General features: G+C 29.4%; 1 long non-coding RNA gene across 3 annotated transcripts; it reads right to left on the reverse strand.

Annotated features, from left to right (window-relative positions):
- Positions 1–3,944: 3,944 nt before the first annotated feature.
- On the reverse strand, positions 3,945–8,414 carry LOC126720897 (uncharacterized). 3 transcript variants are annotated; one of them, XR_007653718.1, is made up of 4 exons: positions 8,354–8,414; positions 8,168–8,248; positions 6,654–6,715; positions 3,945–5,246 (listed from the first exon to the last, which is right to left on the reverse strand). It is a non-coding gene; the product is annotated as an uncharacterized LOC126720897 (long non-coding RNA). The 3 variants fall into 3 exon arrangements; XR_007653719.1 differs by lacking the exon at positions 3,945–5,246 and adding an exon at positions 5,860–6,349; XR_007653717.1 differs by lacking the exon at positions 3,945–5,246 and having other exon boundaries at positions 6,361–6,715.
- Positions 8,415–13,608: the final 5,194 nt, after the last annotated feature.

Below are 13,608 nucleotides of genomic sequence, written 5' to 3' on the forward strand. Positions count from 1 at the left end.
GGTTTTTCACCCCCATTCTTTTGGGGTTTTTCATGTAATCCTTTGTCTTTGTCCTTTTGACTCTCATTATTTCCTTATTTTTTGTAGTAGAGAAATATTTTTTCAAAGTTCTGGCAAATGGTGTTTAAATTAAATGTACTAAGCTTACAGTTTAGAGCTTTTTACAATACAATCTCTAAAAATCTATCTTGAACATACAAGTCTTTTTAAGGTAGATTCAAATTTTAGGCCTCTTGGATCTTAATCTATAAAGTGAGTTTGAAAAGTGCATCTAGCAAGGATTTATTTAATATGCCTATTTGGAAGGCTTTTATTTAAGAATGAATTGAAAATTTTTGTTTTTTTTATTCATTTGAAATAACCATTTTGAAAAGTGATGGCTTTGGAAGCCTTTTCAAAAACCATTTATTAAAACCTTTTAAAAATACATTTTTAGAGAGTTTGCTTAAATCAAGCCTATCGTTATTTGGCAGAATAGGATTTACTGTGCTAGCTAAAAGGCTAGTACCTCTTTTAAACCTTTTAAAAATACATTCTTTTTTCTTTTTTTGGTTAAGAGGAATATATATATTAAGCTAAAAAGCCATAAATGACGAAGTCGTGGCTGTCAGACTTTAAAGGCTAGTACCTTTAAACCTTCGTACAATTGTGAAATCATCCAGAATGATAAATAAAGTACTTAAAGAAGTGCAATAAAGGATATAAAGTATCTATTTAAACAAAGTTTAATATCCATGTATATATATAAATATATATATATATATATAAACCTCTCAAAAAAAAAAAATATATATATATATATATATATATATATATATATATATAGACCAGACGAGTATTTGAAGACAAAATTTAAACTTAAGGGTCTAGATATTCCTTGGACAAGCTTTACATCCATTGGAAATCAATATGTGGTTGTGCAATTTAAGAGTAAAAATACACCTCCACTCACCATATTGATTTGGGATATAAAGATTAAACCAGGAAGACCCATCTTGAACAAACCCTACACGTATGAAAAATCAATAAGTGGTTGTGTAATTTGAGGGTAAAAATACACCTCCACTCACCTTTTTGATTAAGGATGTAGAGAATAAACAAGATGCAAGGATGTTTTTATTAAATCCTTGGGAATTAGTTTTAAAATGTGTAAAAGAAGGTGCATACCTTCACACATTATATATACCAATGAATACGAGAAAAACCAAACCTTTATTGCCCAAAAGTAAAGACAATACTGTAAAAACTTGTATTTAAATGACAATAAAGTAAATGACTTGTATTTAAATTGCAAGAATGTAAATGACTTATATTTAAAGAGCAAGAAAGTAAATGAATTCTATTGAAAGAGCATAAATGTAAAAGACTTGTATTTAGGAGCATAAATGTGAAAGAACTTCATAGATCCATAGTGTACTTACATGAAAGAAAGTATATGGCTTCAATTTAAAGAGCATAAATGTAAAATACTTGTATTTAGGAGCATAAATGTGAAAGAACTTCATAGATCCATAGTGTATTTTCATGGAAAAGAAAGAAAGAAAGGAACTAGTATAGTAAGCTAGATTATCTTACTTCATGAAAGTTCAAGAAAGTTCCGGCCTTTCACACCAAATGAGGTTGGATTTGTACAGTTCATTGAGCAATGATGCCCAAAAAACAACTTTTAACCTGAAAATAACGTATTGTGCATTTCTTTTCAATTTTGTGAACACTTTTTTTTTATTTTTTTTTATTTTTTTTTTATTTTATGGCCTTTAATTTCTGACCTCCATTTTCGTTGTGTAAGATATCATTGGAAAGGTTCTTACGTCTATTTTCTAAAAATTCTTGTTTTTTTTTTCTTTGTCCAAATCCTTCGATTTTGCACGTTGGAGGCCCCTGGAAAAAAAAAAAAAAAAAACCCACGCTTTAATATAACATTCTCACTTTAATAATTTGGCAAATTCATTTTATTTAAGTGGCGGTTTTTGGGCCATACATGTATATCAAGGTTGATCATGTAACATTTCCAATGATTCCTCACTCAAACGAATTGGCAGTCATTTGATTATAATTTAATTGAAATTAAATTATAATCACAAGATGCAAAAAAGTTTAAGGCTTTTGATATTTTTGTGATATCTCATCCAATTCAACTTCGATTTGGGCTGGTTATTTATCATTTTAAATGGAATTTCATGATATTTAAGATGGGCATAAATTCATCTTGATCGGACCGTAGGATTGGTCAAAGTTGGTCACACTTAGCCAAAAATGGCAATTTTGGGATATTAAAATCTTGAACCATCAAAATTTTTTATCCAACATATGATCAGGACAAATAAAATTACTTAATGTAATTCCTTATATTTTCATGTTTAAAAATGCAATTTTTGGCATTTTATGACTTAATTTGGCATTTAGGCATGCAAATCAAGCCCCCAAAAAATACGGTATCAATAGTGCTTTTCACACGCTTGCATTTGGTTCACCTTTGTTACCTTTGGTTGGAGGTGACTAAAAAATTATTAAGCTCGATTCGGGTAGAGGTTTCTGAAGTTTACCCCACTAACCCACAATTTGTGTAAATGTTTGTATTGGGCTTTAATTACGATATATGGTTATCTACCAATCCATTAAGGTCTATTTTGGCCTTTAGTACTTGAGCATGATCCCTCTGGTTTTGAGTGACCTACTGGATCATACCCTTAACATTAAGGATCATACACATAGAGTGATCATAGACCTAATCCTAAGAGGTATCCTAATACATGTATTTGCACTTTTATCAATTAGATTTAAAATTTATGGATAAAATCAATGGGTAATAAGAGAATGAAATGTAAGGGATGACCTACAAAGTTGTGGCATCACCAAGCTTTAAAAAATAAAAATAAAAAGGATGTGTAAAGATTTTTTCAAGAGAAAAAAAAAATTTATTAAAAAAAAAAAAAAATCTCTTTCTCAAGGCCCATGGGCCTATCATGACTTGAAGCTTTATAGAGTTATAATTCATTGTATATCTTGGGCCCAGTCAATATTATTAATTTCTTAAGCCCAGTGATATGAATGCAAAAGAAAGTGTGAGATTTTTGACCAAAACTTCCAATCACAAACAATTTCTTCCACTTAATTTTTCATCTTAGACTATGAATTTGAATTGTGTTTTCTAATATTAGACTTTTAAATGGCCCAAAAAATTGAAATTTTTTCCTTTTTAGGAGTTTTCTTCATAAATGAAAGTTTGTGTTTAAATATTTATTCGAAATTACAAGAAATGCTAATAATATTTTGCGCAAACCAAACAGTCAAAAAGTATTTAATTTTGGTCTCATTTTCCTAATTGTTACAAAACATCAGAAAAAGCCAATATTTTAGAAATTTATTTCCCAAAAAGGGTCATTATAAAATAAATATTTTCTTTCAAAATGCATGATATGAGAGATTTAAGTTATGTTTGGTAACATTTTTTGTTTTCTATTTTCAAAAACTTGTTTTTGAGAATATAAATAGAAAACAATTTTCATGTATTTTTGAAATAAAAAACATGTTTAGTTAGCTGGAATTAAAAAGATAGTTTTTTGAAGAAAAAATAGAAAACACTAAAATATGTTGTTACTAAGATTTAAATTCTAATACTAACTCATTAAATGAGACAAATTTATTAAATTAAATGCATGTTTTCATTAACTTTTGAAAATTAAAAATTGAAAACAGCTTCTAAAATGTTTTGAGTTTCTTTCACAAATTGGGTCGTCAAACAAGTTTTTTAGTTTTAAAAATAGAAAATTGTTTTTAGAAACAGAAAATAAGGGGAAAAAATAGTTAATAAACATACCCTTAGTATTTCCAACTTGAAATGTGAGATTTAATTGATATATTTAATGGGAATTCTAATTCTCGCAAATTTTGTCAAGCAAATAAAGAAAAAATTCCATGAATACTTGATGTTTACGTACACCACACGCGCGCGCGCGTGCGCGCACACACACACATATATATAGAGAGAGAGAGAGGGAGAGAGATTGTTGGCTGGATTCATGTGGTCAACCATCTATTTCTTTGTTAGGCTTGATGGGGAGGATCAAAGTTTCACTTAATGATAAATTACTAATTCAAAAGTATTGAATTTAATAATTTAACCATTATTCAAACCCCTAGTACATACATGAGATTAATCGAACCATTATTCGAATTATTTTTGATTCATTGTAGACTATAGATCCATGATATTCTACCTTTTAGAAGAGTACTAGAATGTAACTCGTACTTATGCACGGAAATGGTCAATTATAGATGTTAAATTGAATTATTAAATGTTGGTAGCCTAAACAACCCTTTAAAAAAAGCAAAAAAATGGTTATTAGTTGCTTAAACCATTTGAAACTCATTTGGATTTCAAACTTTTTTTTTATACCATGAAAAATATTATACACATTTGCGATAAAGTTAAACCAAGTTCACTTACAATCAGTAAGTAAAAAAATATATACCACAAGTTTGAAAAGTGATATGATCAAAATTAGTTGACTACATGTAGACCATCTAGTGAGTAAAATTAAGCTTTAATAATCACCCATAAAACAAATTCAATTATCATCAAACATTTACAAGCATATTATAGTGAACCTTTGTTGTGTTGCATAACCATAGTATTTTTGTTTCAACCAAAGTTTAGTATACCAAAACTATAATAGATGATGCACACTATCAAATATTACACAAGCTCATTAGTGAACTTATTAAAACCCTGCACATAGGCCATGTGACAAATTCATTAACAAAAATCATAAATTTTAATAACCTAGTCTGAATCTACTAATTTTTAAGATTACCTTTTCAATATTCATATATCATAAAACACATAAAATTGTTCTTGACAATGTAATAAACCATATTAAATAGTTATAGACAACGTCTTAAGCCAAATAAGCTAAAATAAAAATTCCAAATAATGGGTTCTTTTGGGATTCGCTTATTTTACTGAAACTGAAAACTTTTTGCTAAAAATATTGTAGATAAAAGTAAAAGTTAACTGAAATAGTAGAGTAGAACTCATGAATAGTACCAAAAATAAGCTAAATAGTAAAATAAGTTGGCTTTTTAATCTGTAACCAAACGCACACAATGTTTTTTTTTTTTTTTTTTTTTTTTTTTTTTTTTTTTTTTTTTTTTTTTTTTTTTTTTTTTTTCTAGAACGCTATGAGCTTTCTCTTTGTGTCCTATCCCAGGTGACTTTTGGGCATTTGGGGTATCTTCTGGATCTACAATGCAACAATTCACGTAAATTATACTATTGATAAAAAATTGGCTAGCCCAATTACAATTATCAATAAGATAATGGAAGATTAAAATGTCAAAATTAAAGTGCAATACAATAAAAAAATATATTATTGGGCTCCTTTGGTGCAATTAGAACTTCCTAGTGTGCTGCCTAAACTACCTATTGTGATTTTTTTTTTCTTATTCTCATAATTTAACTTTCTAGGCTTATCATAAAAAAAAATTTTGTTCTTATGTTGATAGTTAAAGAACATAGAGATGTTTTATGGTTAGTGTTATCTGGTTTTTTGAATAATGCCGCACAAAAGAATATGTTTGAAAAGAAGAATAAGCACAAATATGCATGGGTGTATATTATTACTTAAAAAATAGACGCATATAAAAATTTCTACCTAATTAGTTAAATATTACTAATGGTCACTTTTATATTCCTGTCAATGCTTCAAAAATTAATATTATCGTTCAAATAGATGGACTCAAGCTGAATGGTAACACTAATTGCCTTCAATTATTCCTAGACTATTGGTTTTCGTAGGAATAAGATTTAGTACAACGAAAAAGATATGCTCTAAGATTTTTTTTTTTGGGGAGGGGGGGGGGGGGGGATGCTTAAGAAAATATGGCCTAATCCCAATGAAACCAATTCTCTTTCTTTTAGTTTCCATGCTTGGCAAAGTTTCAATTCATTGTCCAATCTCTTTGGGTGGGCGTATGTTTGTTGGGCATTAAGACACTGCTGGTTGCTAATGATGTGGCAATTTTGCAACTCTAGATGGTATTTTGATTGTTTGTTAATTTCATAACAAACAACTCAAGCCTTTCAATTACCCTTTTGACAATATCTAAATTACCCAAGCTCCATAATCCATCGAAGCATTTCCTATCTCATGTATGGTTCAAGTAATAGTTATTAAAATTTACACCAAAAAGGAAGAATTTGCAAATAAAGTCTTGACATACCTAATTGGCAAATCTGTGTATAAATTTAGACCCAAAAGAGTTCTTGGAGCACCTAGATTAAGGGAGAAAAAAGTAGCAATAATTGCTGATATAGAACACACTCAAAAGAGCAATAAGTGCTTCACTGCAAAGACATTGTAGATTTTAAGAAATAAGTATAACATCCAAATGATGAGGTGAACAACTTAATAGAAAGCTAGATTTAAAAGTGTAGATGTAATATTCTAATAAATACAGAACCATTATCCTTTGCCAACTGAGAAGGTATGGGAGCCAAAGAAGACAAAGGCATAACTCATGTAATTTTTCAATTCACAATTATTTAAAACACTTTTATTTATTTATTAAGACTATTATAGAAAACACTATTAGATAGGGCAAATGATGAAAATGATAAATATTAGATATTGCATGGCCTAAGGCATCACCTGGTAGCGATGTCATCAAATTATGCCTAGGTTGTTTCACACTTTAGTGCAATAGCAACAACCTATGAAGGATTATTCAAAAAATATATATATATATATATATATATCAGGAATTAAATACACAAACAACAAAAATTAGACAATGGAATAAGAGGAAATTGTGATTTTCATAACTGTTATAAGCAACTTCAGCATTGTAAGCTTAAGATAAACATGACATTTTTTTTGTGTGAATAAGGAATGCTATTGGAATTTGCATCTTTTATTTGGTTGAGGAAGTTGCCAATATTGGAGATACCATTTACATTTAAGGTTTAAGGGTTACCGGAGCTGGTTGTTATGTGTTTCCTATAGTCTGGGTTTTTGCCTATGGAACGGAAATAGATAGTAAAACAGTCTATTTGATAATACTCTACTTATACTGGTCAGGATTGCATGGTAATTTTTCATGAATTTTTGCATGTCCAAGATATTGCTTGATTTCAACAATAATGAAGAGATGTTGAAAGACCAAATTTTGAAATAGACTGATCAGGACCGTGAGAGTCTTAATTTGTTGATCTAAATCCATGAAGCTAGGCTATCAGAACTCTATCTAATTAGTTAAGTGGATGCAAAAGTCTATAGTGGCAGGGAGACAACAACCACTGATCAACTAGAAGGGTTAAACAATTTTTTTCCTTCTTTGTGCTATTATTGGGGTTAGGGGTGTTCTCAAAGTTTATTCAAAATCTTTAAATAGTTTACCTGTCACTTGAAACCTTACAAACACATTTTGATGCACCAGAAGAAGAAAAGCCTTTGACTTTACTTATCAAAAAAAAAAACTCTTGACTTTGGAGTTTGGACATAAGTAGCATGGGAAAGGGTCAAGTGTGGATCAATAGCTAGAGAGTTAGAAAATACTTGAATATATATATATATATATATATATATGCTATTGGACCTTACCTCCAAAAATGCCATGGGTCAACAAAATTCCTTGGTAACATATCAAACAATATCTTCAGTGCAAAGTGCAAACCCATGTCCAAACATATTAAAACAAATTATTGTCAGGACCTCTATATGCTTGTATACATACTACAACTACCATTACCAATTTATAATGCAGCAAATAAAATATACACAAATGAAAAGCAGAATACAGACGTTGCAAAAAGAACTTCAAAAACCCGAAAAAAAAAAAAAAAAAAAAAAAAAAAAATCCCCATTTCTCTTCTCTGTTTTCTCGGCAACTAGCCAACTGGACTTCAACCAATAGAAGAAAGCCGAAATATGACCCAAACAAAAAATATAAACGCTCAATTTTTCTCATCCTATATTATCGACAACCAAACAACGTTTAAGCAAAAGAAAACTCCTTGTTTTTCGACAACCAAACAAAATTTAAACAAATGAAAAAAAAAAAAAAAAAAGGCAGAATAATACAAAGAAAGAGAGTACCTTCCATGGTCGTAAATCCAACCATTAAATAAAGAAACGAAGGCAAGAGAAATAGAGAGAGGGAATACCTTTAATGGCTGTCAAATCTGAGCTAAAATGGGTTTTAGATATCTTCGATGGTGCCCTTCTTTTCTTCATCACTCAACCTCCTTCAAAACCAATAACCCAAATACCTAAATTAATAACAATCAACCCAAAATAACAAAAGCTAAACCATATTTGATATCATTTTTTTTGTTGTTGTTTAATAATACCTCTACCAGTAGTGTTTCAGGTGGAATATAACGGTGGCGAGAGCCTGAGCTGAATCAAGAAAACTTTTTTTTTTAGTGGGAAAATCAAGAAACTTTTAATTGTACGGTAATTCACTTAATAAAAAAAAAAAAAAAAGAGACACGTGATGTGAAATTAAGGATTGAGTTGAAATCTAATTAGAATTTTTTTTAAATTTACCTATTATTATATACTCGTCATTAATTTGTGCAATGAACGAAAAGAGTATTAAGTATAACATATAATTTAATCTTGATTTATTTATTAACAATTATATATTATTAAAGCAAGAAAAAAAGTTTTTGTATAATAATAATAATAATTATTATTATTTACAATGCATAAAAAAAATTGTAGAATATAATTAAAAAAAAATCATTATAAATTAGCAGAATTTGTCAACGCACTTGGAATTGAATTTGTTCCCCAAACTATGCAGCTCTTTATCTAACTTAAAAATAAAATCTACAAAATATGAATTTAATACATTAAAAAAGGTTTATATCACTAAACTTATATTTAGAGGTTTTTACTGTAGCAACCACACTATCATTTGTTCTGAGAAATTTAGTTAAAACCCATAATTTTTATCCCTTAAACAAAGATTCTCAATTAATATAAAAAAAATAAAATGGAGCATCAAACATATCAAATTCTATACCTATTTAACAAAATTTGCTTCACATTGAATATTCTCTAATTTTTTAACAAATAGACAATCCTCTTCTACAATAATCAACGACTAAACCTTAAAATAACCCAACTTAAAACTTGGAATGGTGAATACTATTAGTGTATAGCAATAACCACAAAAATTTATCTTTTCTGATTGCCTACAATAATAGGCTAAATGGCTATAGTAGATCTTTGTGTATAAAGAACAACCTTATTGTTTAAAACTAAATTTAATGAATGGGTTTACAATGAATGGTACATGATGGTGCTCTGTGTGGAACTCTCCGTATCTGATCCCACCCCCACCCAAAACAAAGAGCTTCCCCTGACGTGGCAGCGAAACACATATAAATCTCGGAGGGCACTGTGGATCGGAGGTAAGACAAACCAACGGCCGGATCTGGGGTCAAGCGCTTGCCACTGAATCCTGGCCGTTGATTTGTGAAATACAGATACGAATACGTTAGGCAAAGAGAGTGAGAGAGCTTTTTTGGAGATAAGAAAAGTTGGGTCGGTGACCCTTTTCCATGAGGAAGAAACTGAACGTACTAAAGGTTGTTCTGGGTATGGAACACGAAGAAAAATAATACTCAAATATAAAACGTAAAATAAAACATTACTAATATAAATAAATAAACAACCAAAGCACAACTCATGCAAACAACAAATTTATTGGCAGACATATAATCAACATCTCTTTACCGAAGTAACACTTTCTAGCGTAAAGAAAATCAATAATTTTTGCCAATAAATTTAAAGTAAAATCTTCCAAGGCAGCATTGATATTTTCCCCACATTATATATTCTTCTTCTTTTTTTCGGTTAAATCCACATTATATATTCAACATGTTCTACATTGAGAAATTTAAACAAACACAAAGACAGCAATACCAATGAACCAAGACAAAATCTTCACTGAGAAATTCAATTACAAATACACAAAGAATTATAAAGCAAGAAATAAAAATTTCAGAAGAGAGGAATGAAAAATACAAATTTTCAGTCGTGAGATGCAATTGTAACAAATAATTCCTAAAAAAAAAAAAAAACTATTTATAAGATGATGGTTATAGATTCCTAATTAAATTTGGTTATAGTTATAGATTCCTAATCAAATTGGATAACCAAAACTTATCTACAAAAATAAATGAAAAAAAAAATCGATTTCTAACCAAACTCTGGTTGTTATGTGGTTTCTAAATACCCATGCAATAAATTTGATTTTAGTAATATCAAATTGATTTTTTTTTTCATTTGCAATTTGATTTAAATTTAAAATGTAAAATAAAAAGAAAAAGAAAAAGAAAACATAAATAAATAAATAAAACATACATAAATAAATAATATGAGTGATAACGTGTAAAATTGTGGAGCAGGTCAACAAATGGTCAAAGCTTCAGTTATATATATATATATATATATATAGACTAGTCGCTAACCCATGCGATACACATAAAAACTATTGGGTATATAACATGTACCACAATATATAATATTATATGATACATAAGGAAGAAATATAGTTCATTGGACAAACATCCAGGAAAAAAAAAAATCTATAATTAAATAGACAATCAAATTATTTTACTAATACAAAACTATTCATTCACTGTAAACCAATTTGAAAACCTTTTTCAAAACCTAAGCCACCTTCCTTTATTAAGAATTTCAATAACCAACAACTCGACCAATATCACCCTCATTCAAAGAGTTGTTTTCCTCTTAATTAGCAATCTCATAAATTGGGAGGAATAGAAGTTGCTTATCAACAATCGCTTGAAAGCAAAGAGAGAGAGAAATAGAAGTTAAGTGTTATTTTGCTATGAGAGTTTACTAAAATAAAGCAATATGGTATAGTACATAAAAGGCTTCATCATCCTTTGAAATTTAGAATATGCAAATCATGAGTGGACCATATTGTGAAGGTCAGTATTAACAACCTGAAAGTATATTAAAAAAAAAAAAAAAAAAAAAACCTTTTGAGTGGTAATTTGAACTCTAGTAGAATAACCTACCAATAATTTAACGAAATTGATTCCTAGAGGACATCATGGTTTTGCTACAAAAGAGACCAAAATATTGATTATAAAGCACTAACATTTGATCTATGTTTGCCAAGGTCTTATAGGAGACAGCATGTTAAAATACTGATCTAGTTTTGGCTATAATAGTCACTAAAATAAAATAGACAAATATGTGAAAGAGTTATGATGTTTTCAAAAGATTTTGTCAGTCTACGCTTAAAATTTAAGTCTTAAAAGCTAACAAAACATCAAATTATTGTAGGAATATTACTTGGTGAACTACTGTGTTGCAAACTTGATAGTATTGAAAGTGCTAAGATCATCCCCATCTTTATAGAAGCTTTATGCCAAAGGAATGAAAGAAGTGCCTTCTCTAAAGGGCATTTTAAGTACTCAAAAGATTCATTATCTTGTGAAAATTCAAAAGACCCTTGAACATTAAACCAAAGCATTTGATGTCCTGTCCTCAACTTCAGAGTTATCAACACAGTAGACACTGTTTCGAGTACCTGTATAAGCAGCAAAATTAATATCAATGTCCAACTTTGAGGCACAAATGTGAATAAATTAATAATAAAAAAGGAACACATCTGTACATTATACCAATTTTTGCAAAAGTACATTAGTCATATAGTTTGGAACTTAATTTGGAGTATATTAACCAAAGGATTGTAGTGTCTTATGAATAAGGACTATCCTAACCATAAATATATAATCTCAACTAATTGCTTCAAGTCCTCAACAACAAACATACAATCGCAAAAGATGAATTTCTCATAAATATTACAATAATTACAAACAACTTAGAACTCCACTGTCCTCTTATTGTTCATCAAGCTTTAGCTTTAGCACTCTTAAGAGTATAGAGATAATTGAATTTGTTAGAGCAAATTGCTCTATTTGATACCATGTACATTTAAATTGGTGATCAGTTCATCCAACAATCTAGCCTTGAATATTGGTCAACAATTTCAAAGTCTATATATGTCCATGTGTATCATCTTTTCAGGAGAATAAGGAAGATCTAAAGCATTCAGTTGAAATTGGTTAAAGATTTTATGGCCTTCCAATTTTCTAAAAATCAATCAAAATATGGTGAGATTGGTCAAAGTTTTTCTTGAGGCAACCTATATTTTCAAATTTTGAAAACCAAGCCAAACATAGAAGATCTAAAGCACTCCCACAAAATAATAACATTAATACAAAAACAAATCATGATTTTTAGTTTTAAAAAATTACTTGAAGAGTTTGTGTGCTTCTAAAAGAAACAAAATACTTCAGTAATCAATCAAGGTCCATAATTCTAAATTCAAAAAATAAATAAATGGTAGTACCTGAGTTGTAAGAAAGGTCTCAACCTTCATCAGCATTTCACTGGGGAGCATTACTTTACTCCTACCAAGACCACCCTCCTTATTTCCCTTCCAACTGACAACTCTCCATATACAAGAATTCTAGAATCAAACAAAATATCATTCAAGAATTTTATCAAACAGATTGTGTATATAAAATTAATTTTTTGAGAGCATATAAAATTAAGTTGTTCTATTGCCTTCTATTCATGAAAATCATATAATAGAATTAGTAAAAAGATGTTAGAAATGAGATAAAGTAAGGGTTTTTTTTTTTTTTTTTTTTAAGTAAAAATAAAGTAACTTTTTAAAGTTTGAAAATGGAAACCAATGGCTTTGCCTTCTTCTGCTTTGCTTCTGCTACTTTATTTCATCAATAGACTCGATCTCTATTTCAAGTAATACAGCCTCAACATTGCAAGTGAAGGCTATGGATAACTAGTTCAGTTGCACACTTTCCTGTCTCTGCATATTTGTAAATGTAATTTGCAAACATATAAATGTTCAACTTTTAGTATATTTATAACTGTTCTATGTATTAAACTTTCCCAATAGAAAAACAGAATAAAAGCTAGTGATGGTTCAATACTTAATGGTTTGAAAGTATATTTATGTTTTTGGGTCGGCAAACACTATGCCCTTGTGCTCAGTTAAATTCAACTTCAAATGCCTGGCCCTTTGCAAAGTAGAATAGGATCCAGTAGCATATTGTCCCTATTTAATGGCGCTAATCTTGGCTTTGCATGCTAACCCACCATTCAACTAACCCATAAAAACAACTACAATACAAAACTCACAACCCAAATTCAATACCAAGGCTTAAAAAGATAAAATTGTTTTTTTTTTTTAAAGACCCAAATGTAATTAGAGCAACTGATGAATTTTGAATGTTCCCTAAATCCTAAATTAGACCTTTTTTGTTTTCAGTTATGCCAACAATCCAAGTCTTGGAGCAATTGAGTTAATGAATAAACCTCATGCACCAGGAGTCACTCTAGACAACATTAAAAACTATTATAAGTCCGGGTATGATGCTATGAGAAAGTACACACCAAGTGCTTATGTGATCCTCTAAAACCAGTTGGGGAATGCTGATCCAAAGGAACAACTCTCATTTGCTAGAAACTTCAATCATGTAGTCATTGACATGCATTACTACAATCTCAATTCAGATGAGTTTAGCAA

This window comes from Quercus robur, chromosome 4 (genome assembly GCF_932294415.1).
Source record: "Quercus robur chromosome 4, dhQueRobu3.1, whole genome shotgun sequence".
Lineage (NCBI taxonomy): Eukaryota > Viridiplantae > Streptophyta > Magnoliopsida > Fagales > Fagaceae > Quercus > Quercus robur.